This window comes from Rhea americana, unplaced genomic scaffold (assembly GCF_003343005.1).
Source record: "Rhea americana isolate MKP2758 unplaced genomic scaffold, rheAme1 scaffold_12, whole genome shotgun sequence".
NCBI lineage: Eukaryota > Metazoa > Chordata > Aves > Rheiformes > Rheidae > Rhea > Rhea americana.
Genome location: NW_028185261.1, coordinates 9,252,189 through 9,268,682, shown reverse-complemented (window position 1 = coordinate 9,268,682; position 16,494 = coordinate 9,252,189). Strand labels below are relative to the sequence as shown.

Sequence of the window (16,494 nt, the reverse complement as noted above, 5' to 3'; positions counted from 1 at the left end):
AAGGAAACACTTGTATGTGAGAAAACATGCATCTTTGACATCTGCAAGCTACTGCTCTTGATCTGCTCTATGAATAGAAACCAATTATGAAGAGTCTAAAACCAAGATAATGCCCTAGAAAATGAGGGACAGTCTTTGTTGAAGATGCTCAGAATAGTACAAGTAAATCTGTATCATATAGATTCACAGACATCAAACACATTTGAATAGAAATTCTTTCTGGCTGTAGTCTTCCCTCTTTTATAATAAAGGGTCGAACACTCATTTAAGTAATTGAAAGTAGACCTAGTTCTGACACATCCTTTCTTGCATAACATTTTCTGGCCTACCCAGTTTCAATATGAAGTGGGAATGGCAGCACAGCTGTACTGGCTCTCAGGAAGAAAGCAGGCAGGCTTTCTACTGGATGCCGGCGCTCTGTCCTCTGTCAGGACAGAGGTCAACAACTCTGCTGCTCTTTGCTTTGCCATTATCCAAAGCCCATGGCTTGGGGAGGCTGCAGTAACATAACCCATTGCTCCTCAGGAATTACTGCTCTGATCAGAGTTTTCATTTAAAAAACATCTACCCTTTGTTTATAAATGCAATTCAGATACAAGTATGATTCAAGGCTAAATTACACCTCAAAAAAAGAAGGCTAACAAAAAAATAAATAAAAGCTTGGGCAGCTGCTCAGAGCTGGCAAAGGGCCATTTGAGGGACTGGAATAGAAACAAGTCATGGAAACTCATCTTCCTCGGGACTCTGAGGAGGTGGTGGCTGGATGAGGTGCAGAGCTCAGCCAAGGTAAAGAGTTTCATGCTGGATTGCACAGAATTAAATACAATCTTGGCCTTTATTTTCAGACATCTGCACTAAGGGAAGGGAGATTAAGAAGCCAGAAAAGATAATCTTTCAAAAGGCAAAGTTTCTCAGGAATCCTGTTCATGTGATTGCAGCTACTGGCAAACATATTGATTCATCAGGACACAGCACTGAGCCGCAATTCATGCAGCCACCCAGTGGTCAAAATAAACATCCCATTCAAACAGAGCACAACCTGACATCCTGCCATACTGCTTTATAAAATCAGCATGGGAGAAGAAATATTTAGGTTTCCCTTAACTTACCATCTCTCCACACAAGAAGTCAGAATGCACGAGCTTGCAAGCACCAGTTTGCCACCCAGCTGCTGCTGTTAAGCGTTACCCTCCCACTATGTGTTAATGAAGATGCTATTCTGTATCACTTCAGTAATGGCATATTCATTTTCTGTGAAGAAAATAAACCAAATCAGCAGGACTTATGATTGCCTGTGGTGTTTCATGTCCTTCTAGAAGGCTGACTTGAAAACATACAAACTTTGGAGTGGGAGGGTGGCAAGAAGGAAGCAAATCAGAACATTCTGAGCTTGCTTCCTTCCAAAGCAAAATTCCCTGCACAAACTCAAATTGAACATGGTCTTGGAGGTGAGAATGAAGCAGGGATGCTTGAAGCAAGTTGTGGGAACTATGGCTGCAGGAACCTAGCAGGGAGGAAGAGGAAAAATCCCGAAGACAGGAGACAGTTTTTTTTAGTTAAAAAAAAAAAAAAAAAAGGAGGAAAAAAAGAAAAGAAGAAAAGAAAAATGTTGACAATGAGTTCATCTAGTTTTAAAAAACAAAGGGAAATAAATTGTAAAGGTGAAACAAGATTCATCAGTCCACTGAACGAATATGCCTCCTTTTTCTCTTCCCTCCCACCTCCKGCACCCTGAAGTTCAACCTGATCCGTGGAACTTTTTTCACCATCTCAAGTCAAGAGATGCCATGAGCGTGCCAAAAGTTTTAACTGATCTTCAAGCAGTCCCGCTGCTTTAAAAGCTACATGGATATTCCCACTCAGATATCTTTAAGGCCCAAATGACCATTCTCTCAACCTCCTCCCACCCTGCCTCCAGAAAACCCTGGGGGCCCCTCATAAGAGACAGGAAAACATACTTTCTTACTCAGCAGGCTTTTAGCTGTTCTTCTGCATTGAAGATGCTAGAGGATTTCTATTTCATATGGTAGCAATGCTATTATGAGGCATGGCTGTACACATGAAATGCCACTTTCCCTGCTCATATGGCAAGAGTTTGAAAACTCAAACTCAAGACAAATGCAAACATTTTTCATGCTAATATGCTACGGATTCAATAACGACTCTCTCAGCACCACAGGTTTTCTCCTGCTACTACACACACTGATACTCTTGTACCCTGTTGATTTGCCTTAACAAACAGTTCTAAACTTCATTTATTTGCCCATAAATCTTTCCAAATGTGGCTGCTTAGCATTTAGGTGCCTTGTTATTTTCTTACCTATCAGTCAATGGTAAGAGTGAACGCTAAAATTTTTAGCTATTGGATAATCATTATCTTAACCTAGAACTTGTACTTACCTAGGCATAACTCATTTTTTTCACCAAGTATTTCAAAAAGCAGCAGCTGACAGCTGAAATTTGACATTTCCATATTGTGCTGAATATCACAGTGAACAGAATGAGATTTGTCATTGATCTTAATGCGAATAGTCTTTTATCTAATTAATATATTTTTCTTATCAAGACAAAACATGGTAAACTTCCAGGTTTAAAATCTCCACTAGAAAACTTCAGTTTCTTAATCAGAGACTTTTCTAAGAAGCATTTCTGATGTGTACCCAGATAAGCAACACAGGGAGCTGCAAGATATGATTAGGATAGCATTACACTTGTCATCCAGAAATGTAACAGATTCTTTGGAATCTTGCCTTTAATCATATTTAAGCGTAGATTCCAGACATGATGACTGAAATTCATCACCCTGAATCCCGTCTCCTGTCTTCAAGAACATCTGGTTGCCTACCTTCTCCATTCAGATAACTCTATYGAAGACCTTAATTACACTAGTGGCCTCCACTTAGTTTCAGAAATAGCAAGCAGAGCTTAGAAATATACTTGTGACAGCTAGAAAACACAAAGTATTTTGCTGTACGGGAGTTTTAACCCTGTTTATAACATATCCGAAAAAAGGCACAGGACTAAGCTAGACACATTTGTATACATACAGCCCAAAGAATTCCATGAGCTTTCCCAAAGAAGAGCTTCCAGATCGGGAAAGTCTGCAGCAGCTCCATGTTTAAGCAATATGAAGGAGGCTATATTTTGGTACCCAAGATGGCAAAGACTGAAGGGAATTTCAGGAAAAAAAAACTTAGGCAGTCTAAATTTCCCTTTCTACCTTCAACTCAATTCTAACATTAACAGTCATCAGCATGATAATAAGCTGTGTGGTAWGAAATTACCTGTTTACAAAAGTGAAAACTATGAAACCTATATACTTGGAAAAAAAAAGTTTTATACAGCATAAGAGCACATGGATGAAAATTAATAGGAGGATTCTTTCTCCAGCAGGTATTTATCAGAACTTTTGCTCATCCAGTTGCTTTTACAAAGACAAAAATCAGTCAAATAACYTCAGTTCGTTCTTAATTTGAAAAAACKATCTCATGAGGTTTGAATCATACTTAGCTCTTCCTCTTCAGAGTTTTTTTTTTTTCTGAAAGTGATTTATTAATAGGTTCAGTTGTATCAAATTAAGGATGACAGTTCACCAAAAAAAAAAAAAAAAAGGTGCTCCTGACTATAAAAAGTAGGATTCTTTTAGTCTTGCTGCTTTTTAACACTGCCATTGCAATTTCTTACTAGACAGCATATCACCTAAGATCTTCATTCACCATGCCACTCTCTTTGCTTGTTGATCACACCACAGGGATATGCAATGATATGATCTGATAAGGATATATATTTTATGTRGATAAGACTCACCTCACCATCACTACCACCACTTAAGCTACATTCCAGCTTCAGAACTGGTTTCAGTCACAAAATGGCAGATATGAGCTCCCTGCTTCCAAAGGTAACAAAGTGGGCTTCTAATACATAACAGAAATAATGTATAAGCTACTATTACGAAGTCTCTCTTTTTTTCCCTTTTTAATTGCTAGTGCTTGAGTTAAAAAAAAATCTGATAGAATTTCTGTGTTGAGATAGAAAAACTTGTCTTTACAGAAGATTTAGCTTTACTAGAACACCAACGATATTTCTGAAAACGTACCTGCTTAGAACAAGACTAGTTCGATCTATAAACTATCTTTTTTTCAGATCATTGTCTGCTCTGCTTAGGAAAACACAGCAGCCAGGACATCATGACTTGAAAAACTTATTTAAACTTAGATAATACGCTGTCACCTCTATTTCAATTAGTATCAGTTTATTTTGTGTTTTGTACTATAACAATTTGTCTACTTGCTTTTAAAATAGATGAGTGACTTTAGAAGTTTTTAAAAGATAATCTTGATTCTTTAATCAAAGACAACTTACCTCAGCAGAAATGATAACCATTAAAAGCAGCATCAAAACATAATAATCACTTTCACAATCTTGCTAGAATGCTCCTAGGTACAGAAACAATGCTTAATAAAGACAAAAAATGGGCAAAATTCAGGCCCATGAAGATGTATATAGCTTGTATGTTAAAATATTCTTGCATATATGTGAGATTATCTTGACAAACGGTTCACAAAAAAGRCTGGCAAGTTTGGGACCTAGAGGGTATGTTCTAAAAGCTTTCCACAGAAGGTACACTCATTAATCCTATTAATGAATAATAAGATTAGTATATACACTGCTTATATATGGCTTTGAAAAAGTTCCACATTTAGATCAAATTTGAGGAAGCAGATGAACAAAAAAATCCTAGTAATACGTCAACGAGTTATTATTCCATTCAATTCGTAAGCTGATCAACAGCATTGTTTGTCTGCTGGAAAGCAGTAATTCCAAGGCAGATTTTATTTTTTTGGCTACTACTACAGAACTGTTCATACCCTGCTGAATCTTCTGTTTTTTTTTTCTCCTTATATTGTAAAAATAGGCACCTAAATGTCTCTAGAAAAGACACCACAAAGCATTACTGTGTCCTCTACATTAAAGAGGACATACAGGTTAATGAAAAGCAGGATCAGCATTTCTCCACTGTCTGCATATCTGCTGGTTCCCAAGCTACAAATTATATTCAAGTGTTTGGGGGTTTTCATATATGAAAACAGATACTGAGGAAAGCATCCAAACAAATGCCTTGTAGATGAGAGTTTCTCATTTGCTCACCAAACAAACACTGCATCACAAGGATCAGGCTCATCTACTTCATCTCTCACAGGCAATCTACAAAGCTTCACATGTTTAGCTGCCTTAGGATTTGCCCTTCTTATCTCTTTAATCTTGACAAAAAAAACATAAAAAGCATCAAGTAAAGTCAGTTTTCACAGTTACTATGCTAGGCAGTCTTATTAGAAACCACGTGAAAACCACAGGCTTGTTTCATACAAGCCACAAAACAGTTTCCATATGAAAGGGATTTTGACCATAGCAAACAACACAGAAGAAAGATTCTAGATACTTTGGTCGGTACAAGACAGTGAGCCTTAACTGCAAAAATAAACTCRAATTGGTTTAATACTTGTCCAGTGGCATAATGTGTGTACAATACATTTCCCAGGAATATCATCAAACACTCTGGGAAATGAAAAGTGGCTCATACAAGAAGATTTAAAAAAAGCATCTMGCCACGCGTTTTTTCTGGTTGTGTGCATCTGGTCTGGGTCTGAGCATATGACTTATATAGAGCATCTCTAGCTCAAATAACCAAAGGGCAGAACACCAATCTAGCTGCATTGCCCAAACAGGCTCATGCTTCCACCCAGGGGGCTAGCGTTCACTGATTATASCCTTGGTCCAAGTTAGCTCCAGTCAATATTGAAATTAAGCTTACGTACCATTAGAGATGAACACCTCGCCTACTTCCAGTTTGCTATGAGAATCATTGTGCTGTTTCAATCACTATTCAAAGCACTAAAGCTACCACAGCATATATGTTGGACCATCTGAGCCCCTCTTGCCAAAACATGGAAACGATTTAAGTTCATAATCCAGCTCTGAATACTACTGGAGAGGAAAACAGAAATGGACACATCAGCTTTAAAGGGACAGACTACAACTGTAGAATTAAAATTGCATCAGGACATGACAGGCAAGGAAGGGAAACATTTCCCACTTCAGTGGCTAAAGATGCTGAGGGTTCCCCCAAGACACTGACCTTTGTGAGAAGAGATGTCAGGGAAGGAAGGCATTACCCACCTCTCATCTTCCTTCTCCAGTAACAGCCAGCAGCTGCAAGAAGTGCATATGGCACATGTAGTGGGTAGCAGTTAAAGGTACCRTATTTCTAGTCAGAGGGAGACTCAAGTATCCTGCTGTCATTCCTTCCCATTTGGCAGTGTGGCTGTAAACCGTGCCSAGTATTGGGCTTTCACACAGAAAAAGCAAGAGCTGTCCTACAGCAGATCAGTGGAACAGGAATATAAGAAAAAAGAGAAAAATCTTAATGTTCTACCTTAACAAATATTGTCTAAAATCTGCCTAATTTACTCTTTATATTATTTTCTTTTATTGGGTCTTTTCTAGTAATTTTAAACTTGCAATGCTACTCTATGTCTCCATACAGCCAGTATGTTTGGCTGTACAAAGTTTAGGATAGTATTACACAAGTTATTRATGGAAACTTGATAACATTGTGGTTAACCATAATCTACTAGTCCTACCTCATGGTGAGTGACTTCTTGGCATATGCTCCTTCACGTTTGTTGTAAAAATTATTTTTACAGTTAGATACATTTATATTTTACACACATACGAGAAAAAGAGATGAGAAGGAAAAAATCATTCTAAGGAACACAAAACAACAAAAATTAGATACCTGGAGCAGTGCAATCCACAGTTTACATGAACACACACTAGCCAATAATTTTGGTRCCAATGATTATCTTCTCATTTACTTCAGAGCCATGACAACATTATGTTTCAATTTTACTGTACATCTATGCAATTTAGAATAATCAAAAAAATCYGCGAAAGCCTTTATACACGATATTTCAGCAAAAGTCTTTCTTTTCATTCCATGTTTAAAAGGACCACCTGGAGCTGCCTATCACATTATAATCACATACCTAATTTCTGTTATTTTAATTACAGATTTGTGCAAAGGTAGCACGTGTAAATCGGATGTATGGCTCCAAGCATCCGGTTTTACCCATTCCATGTCAGGAACATTTTCAGTCCAAGTACTACAAATTAGCCATGAGACATAYATACAATTAAAATGCAAACCACTTAGAATTTCAAGGTTCTGTGTACATTTCAGGGGGRTGGCAGCGTTCAAAAGATTAAAATAATCAGGCAAGAGGTCTGCACATTCAAGTGACTGGATGCTAAGCCTACTGGATGCTCTTCTATAGCTTTGCCTACTATTTAATATCATAAAGATTGTCTAAATGCACACAGGTTAGAAATTTCAGCACACTAAAATCTGTGCCATAATACATCACGCGAACATTTGCTTTGCTATAAAGAATGACGAAAGTATTTCAAAAAGACTCTTCTAGTTAACAACAGAGTAAGATGGTAAAAGTGTAGCAAAGTTGCAAGATATCTAGTCAAGACTGTCTTCCTCAACGCAACAAGATGAATCACAATGCAAAGTAAAGGTCAAGGAGTCCATGAAAAGTACCACCCAGCCCCAGYCCATCTACACACACACGCTCAACTRTAAGTTGAGACAGTCAAGAGGAATGAGTGGTCTATCTTATGCATAAYGGATAAATGAGAAACAAAGGAGAAAATGGTTATGGGCAATTGCTAACACTGACTAKCCAAAAGGCTTCAGCTCTATAAACATAACAAAAATGCGTATTAGAACATCGTGGGGTACAACAAGGATTACGAAAGTATCCCAGCACTTTCTTTTCTTGGTGTGCAGATTCCAAACCAATGGTACTTGAGTATCCAGGATACATGTTGCTTTTCAAGGGAGCAGTGAGAGGCTCTTGAACAACAGAAGAGCCAACTCTTCCAAATCCTGATTTCTGTGCTGTACAATGCCCCAGCTTCCTCCTTTGGCCTTCYGCTCTCCATCTGCATGAGCCTCTACAGGATTCCTACCAACTTCAGCAGGTTTCAGGGTCATACTCCTTCTGGAATTGCACAGTATTTTACAGTCCATTTTAAGATATTTATTTACTTTTATTGTTGTTGTTTTCATTTTTTACTTAATTAAAGCCATATTCAAATGGGTAATACAAGCATTTAAGTGGTCTCTATGACAGCACTCAAGCTAGTGCAATGTTATATTTACTATCATTAGAAACCCAACTGTTTATTTACTTAGAATTTACAAAACAGAAACTCTATATTCTCTCCTGCCTTCAATACATAACTAATCATTTTTCAGGTCCTTACAAATATGTACATAAAAACTTCAATTWTCAGAGAGTAAAATGTTCAGGATATCTTTAATAACACGCAAGAAATCAGTTTCTTTGGAAATGTGTTTTTCCATTACAATGATTTCTGTTACTGGCCTAAAGAGTGTACTATGAAGAATAACACATGTCAAGATAAGAGAATCTTGGATATTTATATAGTGGTAAACACTGAGCTTTCTGGACATCACCATTATGTAATTCAACTGTCCAATTTTTCAGAAGATTGACAGTCCCTCRGAAAAGCTTCTGATAAGCAGAAAGCTCTGTTAGAGACTGGATTAGTTCCAGGTTAATGGTTCTCTGATAGTTTAAGAAAATAGGAACCCACTGGTCTGCAACCATAGCACTCAAAAGCTAATAATCATCTAATCTTGCTAAAGATAAGACAACCCCTAATAAAATGTATGGAAATAAGTTTTTCCTCCCCACAGAGAAGTATATCCTGGAACATCTCAAACCTCACAACCATTCCTATGACAATAATCTGAAACAATTGCTATATTGTTAAAAAGGAATTTGTCTTTCATATGATATAATCATATATATGTATTAGGGCAGACAGACTGACACAAGCTGTCTTTTCTAATTTAAATGAAYTACGTGTAAAGTAAATTTAAAGCAAAGCCGCAAAGTCGTAACATGCTTCAACATACGCCATACAAAGGTTTGATCCAAAGTAAGTTTGCCTTTCAGTTCAAGCAGTAGAAAAAGAAGAGCTACAGGACATTTGTTGGGAGCACTGAATCAGGAAAATACGTCCTCTGTGACACTCCCGTCTCAGTGCAACTAAAGAACTCRTTGCATAACTAAATCCAGGACCAAGGGCCTGATTTTTAGAGGTCTGGAACACCATCCAGTCAACTGAGGAGAGTAACATTTGATATGCTTTAAAACGAAGCTATTTTAAAGTTTCTCACATTAATCACCAAGAAATTAGGCTATCCAGAAGTCAGACTTGAATTTCTAGAGGTCTGCCTTCGTTAATGACTGTGTATAGCTGGGAGCAGCTCAGTATAAAACCGAATCTTTGTGCAGCTGGGCCAGAAACTATTGTTTATTTTTCAGAATTAAAAGAAAGTCTCAAATAAAAGTCAATATAGAATATTTCTACTAATAAAAAGGCAAAATGCAAGTTATTATAATAATTTTGAAGGCCTATTCTTTTGATGCCTAGAACAGAAYCTTAAAATCACTTAAAAGTTCTTTTTCTACAAAATCCCTCTAATTTTGAACACGGAAACCAGAATCTCATATAGAAAGAACTGTAAGTCAACTCCAAAACATTCTAAGAAAAATATGCATTTCAAACTTAAATAGATCAGAWATCATGAATGAAATATTTATTTCTAAATATTTTCAAATGATAACATTTTTAGTAAGATACAAGAGTTTAAGTTGGTGGTAGCTATGTTGTTTCTTAAATCAAAGAAGCAAATGCAGTTTTGTATAGTGACAGGCTGATGATGTATCATTCTATATACCCATTATTAATATATACCCACTTATGCTTACTGTTAATGAAGACAAAATATTTGTAAACTTAGTTTGGAGTTTTCCTAGAGCAAATACTTTGAGATTGATGATTTTTGCTTTTATGTGCACACGCATATGTAGGTACTTAAGTATGTAATTTAATCTAATTAAACTGGTGCTTCCTCAAATTCATCACCATTTTTGTTTTCTATAGGGCAAAATCCTCAAAATCTTAACACAAATATTACTAAATAAGTTCTAATATTCATAAATTCTTAGTATCCTGTACTGCTACTCAAGTATATAACTGTTGAGTATTTAAGTTTAATGAAATAACTACATGACAGATCTTTTCAGAGAGGTTCAGAGAATTATGCATTCTTATTAAGAGATCTGCCACATATGCAGACTTTGTATTTAGTAATGCTTAGCCTAAAAATAATCAATTAAACATTAATCCATGTCTAGAATGTCATTGGGAATGTCAGAGAAACCTTTGAATAGCAAAGGCACAATCTGCCTTATGAACCTGAAACTCCAGGCAGGGCTGAGAAAACAACACACGAGTACATTTTTCATCTTCTGTGGAACTGCTGGCACATTTAAAACCATCACTCATAACAGTAAATCAAAATCTCTCAGTATTGCTTGTTGAAACTGACTTTCAGGATAGAGGGGGAACAGAAAGACCTTTTACAATTAGGTTTAGGGGAACACATAAATTGTCTGAACATTGCCACGGACAATCAGTTTTAATAGCATATGTTCAACCACCTAGTATGGTTACTTGCTGTTCTGGGAGCCTGCCAAAGTAAGAGAACCATCTAGAAATTATAAGGAAAAAAACTCAAGAGAAAACTGAAAATAACCCAGAAATTATGTTCTTCACCTATTCTATAGTCTTTCATTCAGCTTCCATCGTTATAAGATCAGTGTTCCTGTCACAGTATAGACTAAATCCTTATTTTAATACAGGAACACTTTTTAAAAAAGCCTGAAATTTTCTATCTATTGACAAACTTGTACAGTAACATATTCAAGACATATCCTACTGTGTAACTTTCCCGCAGAGCATCTGAGAAGTATTAATGACATAAGCATCACTAAACCATTGACTGATATAAAACTGCCTCTGTTATGTAGCTAGGGAAGAGCTGAACAGCTAAGGTTGCAGATCAAATCAGCTGGAAACCCTACAGTACAATTAGTATCTCCTGACAGATACTCCTGTTTTAACTTGCAGAAAACGTTTACAGAGGAGACTATTTATTAAGGCACCAACTACCTCCATTATTCCAAATAATTTACGTGAACCTTTATGACAGACACTAGCAGCTCAGGTTGCCAAGGGCTCTTTTTGTCATTAGTGCAGAGTTTCGTTAGACCACGTTGGGCAGTACCTATTTGACTTCCTCAAAAACATAGCTGGGTCAGCTCAGAAAAACCACTGGACAGGTGTGTGCTACTGAGCAGAGTTCTGGTTCAACCACTAACTCCAGCAGTAGGGCTTTTCACCTTACCTAGCAGCATGAGGGGCACATTCCTCAGCGTTGAAAAAGTTGCATTACTCTGCGCAAGAGAGGCCATCGTGGGTGGCTGGCCTCCTGCCTAAGCGAGGCCACAGGCGCAGCGTGGTCAGCACCCCTCAGACACACGCAGCTGAGTCTGCCTTCCTATCCACCCCACCACCCCAGGATCAACACCCTTTGCAGGCCTGAGGGCTGGGTCCAGGAGGGATCACATAGCCCACTGACCTCGGAACCGAGCTTCGTCAGGAGGTGTGCTTGAAAGGTCTTTCAAGATTGATATAGGGCTRAAGTGTTTTGGAGGCACCCCAAATCCATAACAGTACCCAATATCCCATGGCTGGGGTGCCCTAACATCCACCCAAGAGCCAGCTGAAGCTCTTGCAAGTTCCAGAGAGATTTCTAGATCTGCAAAAAGACCAGGAAAAGTTTAGTAGCTTAGTAGTTCACTCATCTGAAAGTGGAGAGCCCTAGTTTTTACTTCCAGGATCTTTTCTTCTCAGCATAGCAAGGATCAGGTGAGTGTTGTAACCTGGAAAGACCCAAACTTAGAACAGATAAGGGATTTGCAATTTTCTTTCTGTGCAGTATCTCCTAATTAAAACAATTCAAGAGAAGCCCTGAACTGCCACTGTGAAGTACCAAATTCAGTGCAARTGCTGAGAAGTGGCAGCAGTTTGGGATGCCACACTGTCCAGCAATAGATGGTGACATTCTTCATTTGTAGCTGCCTACGTGCCTTTACTGAATCCACCTGTTAGAGTGGGGACTGCAACTAAAGCTGGGACAGAAGAAGCCTCTGTACTTCTTACAAAGGGGGAATTCATAAACAGTATTTTCAATATATTTTAAAGCAGTTACTGCAAGTTTGTGGCATTAAAAGMAACTTGTCTCTGACAAAATCTAAATATTTAGGATTCTCATATTTCTTGACCTATTTACTTGACTTCTGATCTTTTCTGTCATTGCTAATTATGTCTACAGTGCAGCACTGCTAGAAACAACAACTTGTGGAATTTTAAACTTTTACTTACTATGTTTACTTACACACAACAYGTCTCATATTTTAACCTGTGCTACTTCACCTTACAGCTGAACACTTTAATTCCTAGCACAGCTATTTTCTGACTCTGTATTTTCTAGCAGTCGGTAGCTTCAGTCATATAAACAGTTCTCAAAAATTTCTGCGAAAGTAAGAAAGGCATTGCTAGCAATGTATTCTTAGGCAAAAAACATAAAAGAATCTGCTACAGTGAAGTATCACTTTAAAACAACATTACATTTTGGACAGATGTGAAAGAGCTTACTTTCCTATTAGTCCATGTAAACCTATAAAATCTCCTAACAATCCAGTATCTAAAAACATGCTATGCATGTTTTGTGTATCTCTGCATACCTGTTTGACAAACTTGATGACATCTTTTGGTTTGCCATGGATGACTGAAATTTTGAACAAACTATATACCACAAAAAGCTCACAGAAACAAAATTTATGGTGAGATTTCAGAAGTGCTCAGTATTTGTTTGACTGCTTTTGTAGAGCAGTGCCAATCAGTGCAGTTGATAAGTTGTTATCAGTGATAAAACACCTGTTGATTTTGGTAAGATCTGGGTTATACAAATGACTCATGCCTTGAATATCTCACTCTTATTGGATGGCAGTCCCTTTGAGCACCGTCAGTTCCTGGTATTCTGTGCACTTCCTGATGTAAAAGCCTCATAGAATTAAATGTTTATATTTTAATTTTCATAAATGATGCTTTGGCAGTCCAGCTACACAGGTCTACATTAATTCAGCTCTGTTTTTATGTAGCAGATGGTTCAACAGAACTGACCTTCTCTCTCTGCCTAATGTCTCCCCGTAAGCCAAAGGTTCATTTATAACTTTTCTATATCTCATCCTTGAGATGTCAAACAGACTGAATAGAGAGCAAGCTTTTCCTGCAGGATAGAGAAATGGTAAAACATCTCAATAAATGAAAGAAATTACTCTGAACTTCCAGCGAATAGCAGACATTTTCTATCAAATCAAACTACCCGCACTACTATTTATAGAAGCTACTTTGATATTAAGGACTTTTCAAGGCTRGTCTGATCTGGTCCGCTAGAAGGGTGGGTGCAGTGCAGATCCTCCAGAGCTTGAAGTCTGGCCTTAAAGTTGCAATGGAGCTGGAATGACATGAAACTTTACAACTTATATTTTGTAGACTGATATCAGTTTACAATATTAAAAGAAAAAAAAAAAAAAACTTAAAATCGAATTAGCTACTATAAACAACTCTGAAAAAGATGAGTCGTCTAGCAAAATCATAGCTTTTCTCTACACTACTTCTCTAGCTTATTCTCCCTGCCTAGCATAAATAATATTAAATATAAAATATCTGGTTGAATACTGCATTATTTCCTTTTTGTTATTATTGCCCRGTGTTAAAGCTGAATATAAAACATTTCATTACTTTAATACTCACTTTAGATTTCAAAAAACAGTACTTTATATACTACAATACACCTTTGCTGAAAGCTTTATCCCATGTCTCAACTCTAACGAAGTTCATTATGGTAACATGCACAAGATCTAGAGGTTCACTACAAAGATTTTGTGCATCTTTTATATCCATGGGAGGGAGATAGCTATTTCCTCACCTGCCATGATGATTTATTCAATAAAAAGAMAGAATATACATTTATAAATGCACCAGTTTTCGCTGTGTCTCAAGAAATAGCAAAGATCTTAGGAAATTAAGACAATGGACTCCAGCATAGATATTACAACAGTGGGTATTTTGGAATACCAAACTGAATCTCTGGAAAAAATAAATACTGTGAAAACTTCTATACCTGAGGGGGGCAGAGGGGAGAAGGGGGAAGAGGATGTGTTAAATCAAGACATAAAATCCTATATGCTCCCTATGGTTTTACACTCCCTCCTCAGTATCTTTGGTCTTCCTCTTGAAAAGAAATTCATAAAATTTTCTGCATAGATATGTATCCATGTATCTCATATTCAAAGACATTAAATGATCTGGTTAATTAACAGAACAAATTATCTACAGACAGTTTTAAAAGCTGAAGTTGAAGTTTAAGCAAGAGGATTTTGAAAGCATGAAGGCTTAGAGAAGAAAGGCAGRGTTAAAGGAGAACCACCAGGTCATTTTCTCTATTATGCTTTGTTCATAATTCATTGTGAATAGTACAAGCAGTGCCAGCAAAGGAATTATCTATAGCTCTAAAGGTCAAGACTGTTCTCTCCAAGTTCAGCGCCCAAGTTGTGGTATTCGGTTCCCACCTGGAATCCTTATTCTGAATTATTTTTTCAATCTCCTCCCTTCAGTAGGAGTATATTTTGCTGAAACATGACAGGAAGACTTAAAGTAGTGTAAAACCTACTACGAGATCTTAAATTTTTGCCACAACGTTTCATCTTTTTAAATTATTTTAAGCAGGAAAGGAACACAAGATGAAGGTAAGAGAGCAGCAACAGAGCATGGTCTCCACCAGCCTTACAGAAAGAGCAGTACAGTGGAGACTAGCACTGCCTCTATGAATACCTTCACAGTTTCTCATTCACTGAAAAATTTTGCAGTAACATTGGAAACAGCAAGCAACAGTGGCAAGAGAGGTCACAGTAACTATGTGTTCTCCAGTGAGGCTTTGTTTCATGATACAGAACAGTGAGCCCAGCAAAGTAGAACTGGCAAAAAATGGCTCTGATCACTCTCACTTCCATGTTTACATCTCCTGAACCAGATTTATAAAAAGAGATGTTTCCCCTAGAAAAATAGCCATTGGCAGCATCTGGAAGGATTACATTACAGTGAAATCCATGACATTGACCAGGAGCAGATGCCAGGACAAGAGGAGAAAAGCATTTTGCAATGAAGGAAAGCGACCACACATAGTGGTAGCCTGCGAGGATTAAGCAAGCACTGCTAAGAACAGAGAACAATTAAACCATAAAATTATGCTATTTTGTCATTCAAATTTCTCAACAGCTTATTCAAAGTCCTTTCTCACAAGATGGTAATTAGGAACATTTTAATTATATGATTGTAAGAAGAATGCAGTGACGATAAAAGGAATCACCAGGCCAGGCTTAGACAATACAGAGTCTGCTAATACATAAGATACTTTTGACTTGTCCATTTTAGACAGACCTCAGCTCACACTATCCTGAACCAGCTTGCATTTAAGATCTCTATAACCACATTTACCAAGGTATTCTGCTGAAAGTAATAAAAGCAGTTACCCAGTAGGGCTTACTATGTGTATAGAAGCTAGAAGTATAGATCCACATATAAATACATATAAAAACATATTCCTTGTACTTTCTGAAAGACCAACATAAATCCTTATTTTTTTCCTCTCTTTATACATATGTCTATCAACATATGTCCCATGTTTGCACTAAGATGGATGGATGAATCTACTCCTGTCCCCCACCAGCTCTGTTTCTTCATGGTCATTCAAAAAAAAAAAAAAAAAAAAAAAAAAAAAAAAGAGGCTTTAGCTTCCATAAATGACAGCATAATCCTCTTCTTTCATTATCCTGTGCATGCAGGCAATGGACACACACATTCAGATACTGACCTACATAGCTTAGATACAATCCTAACGAGTTATAAATACTTTCTGGGGAGTCATAAAGGGAAAATCAGAAGGGTGCACTACTCCATAAAGTGAGAAYGATCATAGAACCATACACGTTAAGTCATTTTAAAGAAATTAATATTTTTCCCCAGACTCATTTTGTAAAATCCCAATCAGCCAAATAAACGACCTGTGAAATAAAATTCTATCTAAATTATTCTATAACCTTCAGGTCTTTCCCCCACCAAAATCCCTCGAGGCTTTTGCAGGTCCCTGGCTCTCTTAAAAAAAATAACAATAAATAACGTTTAAGCTACGTGGATTTCTTCCTTAAGGAAGATATCACACAGAGACAGCACAATTTGCCCTTTAGCTGCCCTAATTCTAAGAAATGGACCACTGTAACATCCAAAACACTACTGCACTGTAGTGTGGTGAATTGGTTACCACTGCAAGATACAGCAGTCCGATACTGCAAATGTCTGCTCAAGAATAGGCCATTCCAACCCTTTACTTTTTATGTAAGTTGAATTTTTTACTCTGTGTCT

The 16,494-nt window shown here is 37.3% G+C and overlaps 1 protein-coding gene across 10 annotated transcripts in view; it reads left to right on the top strand.

The window, feature by feature from the left end:
- Window positions 1-16,494, top strand: part of B3GALT1 (beta-1,3-galactosyltransferase 1) — a 195,447-nt gene that overhangs the window by 138,462 nt on the left and 40,491 nt on the right. The window contains exon 4 of one of the 10 annotated variants that reach the window (XR_014898075.1): window positions 846-1,575. The exons of 8 other annotated variants lie outside the window; for them this stretch is intronic. The gene's annotated coding sequence lies outside the window, so the exon portion shown is untranslated. Of the gene's footprint in view, window positions 1-845; window positions 1,576-3,881; window positions 3,899-16,494 lie in introns of those variants that run through there. One more of the 10 variants, XM_085323653.1, reaches the window with a different exon arrangement.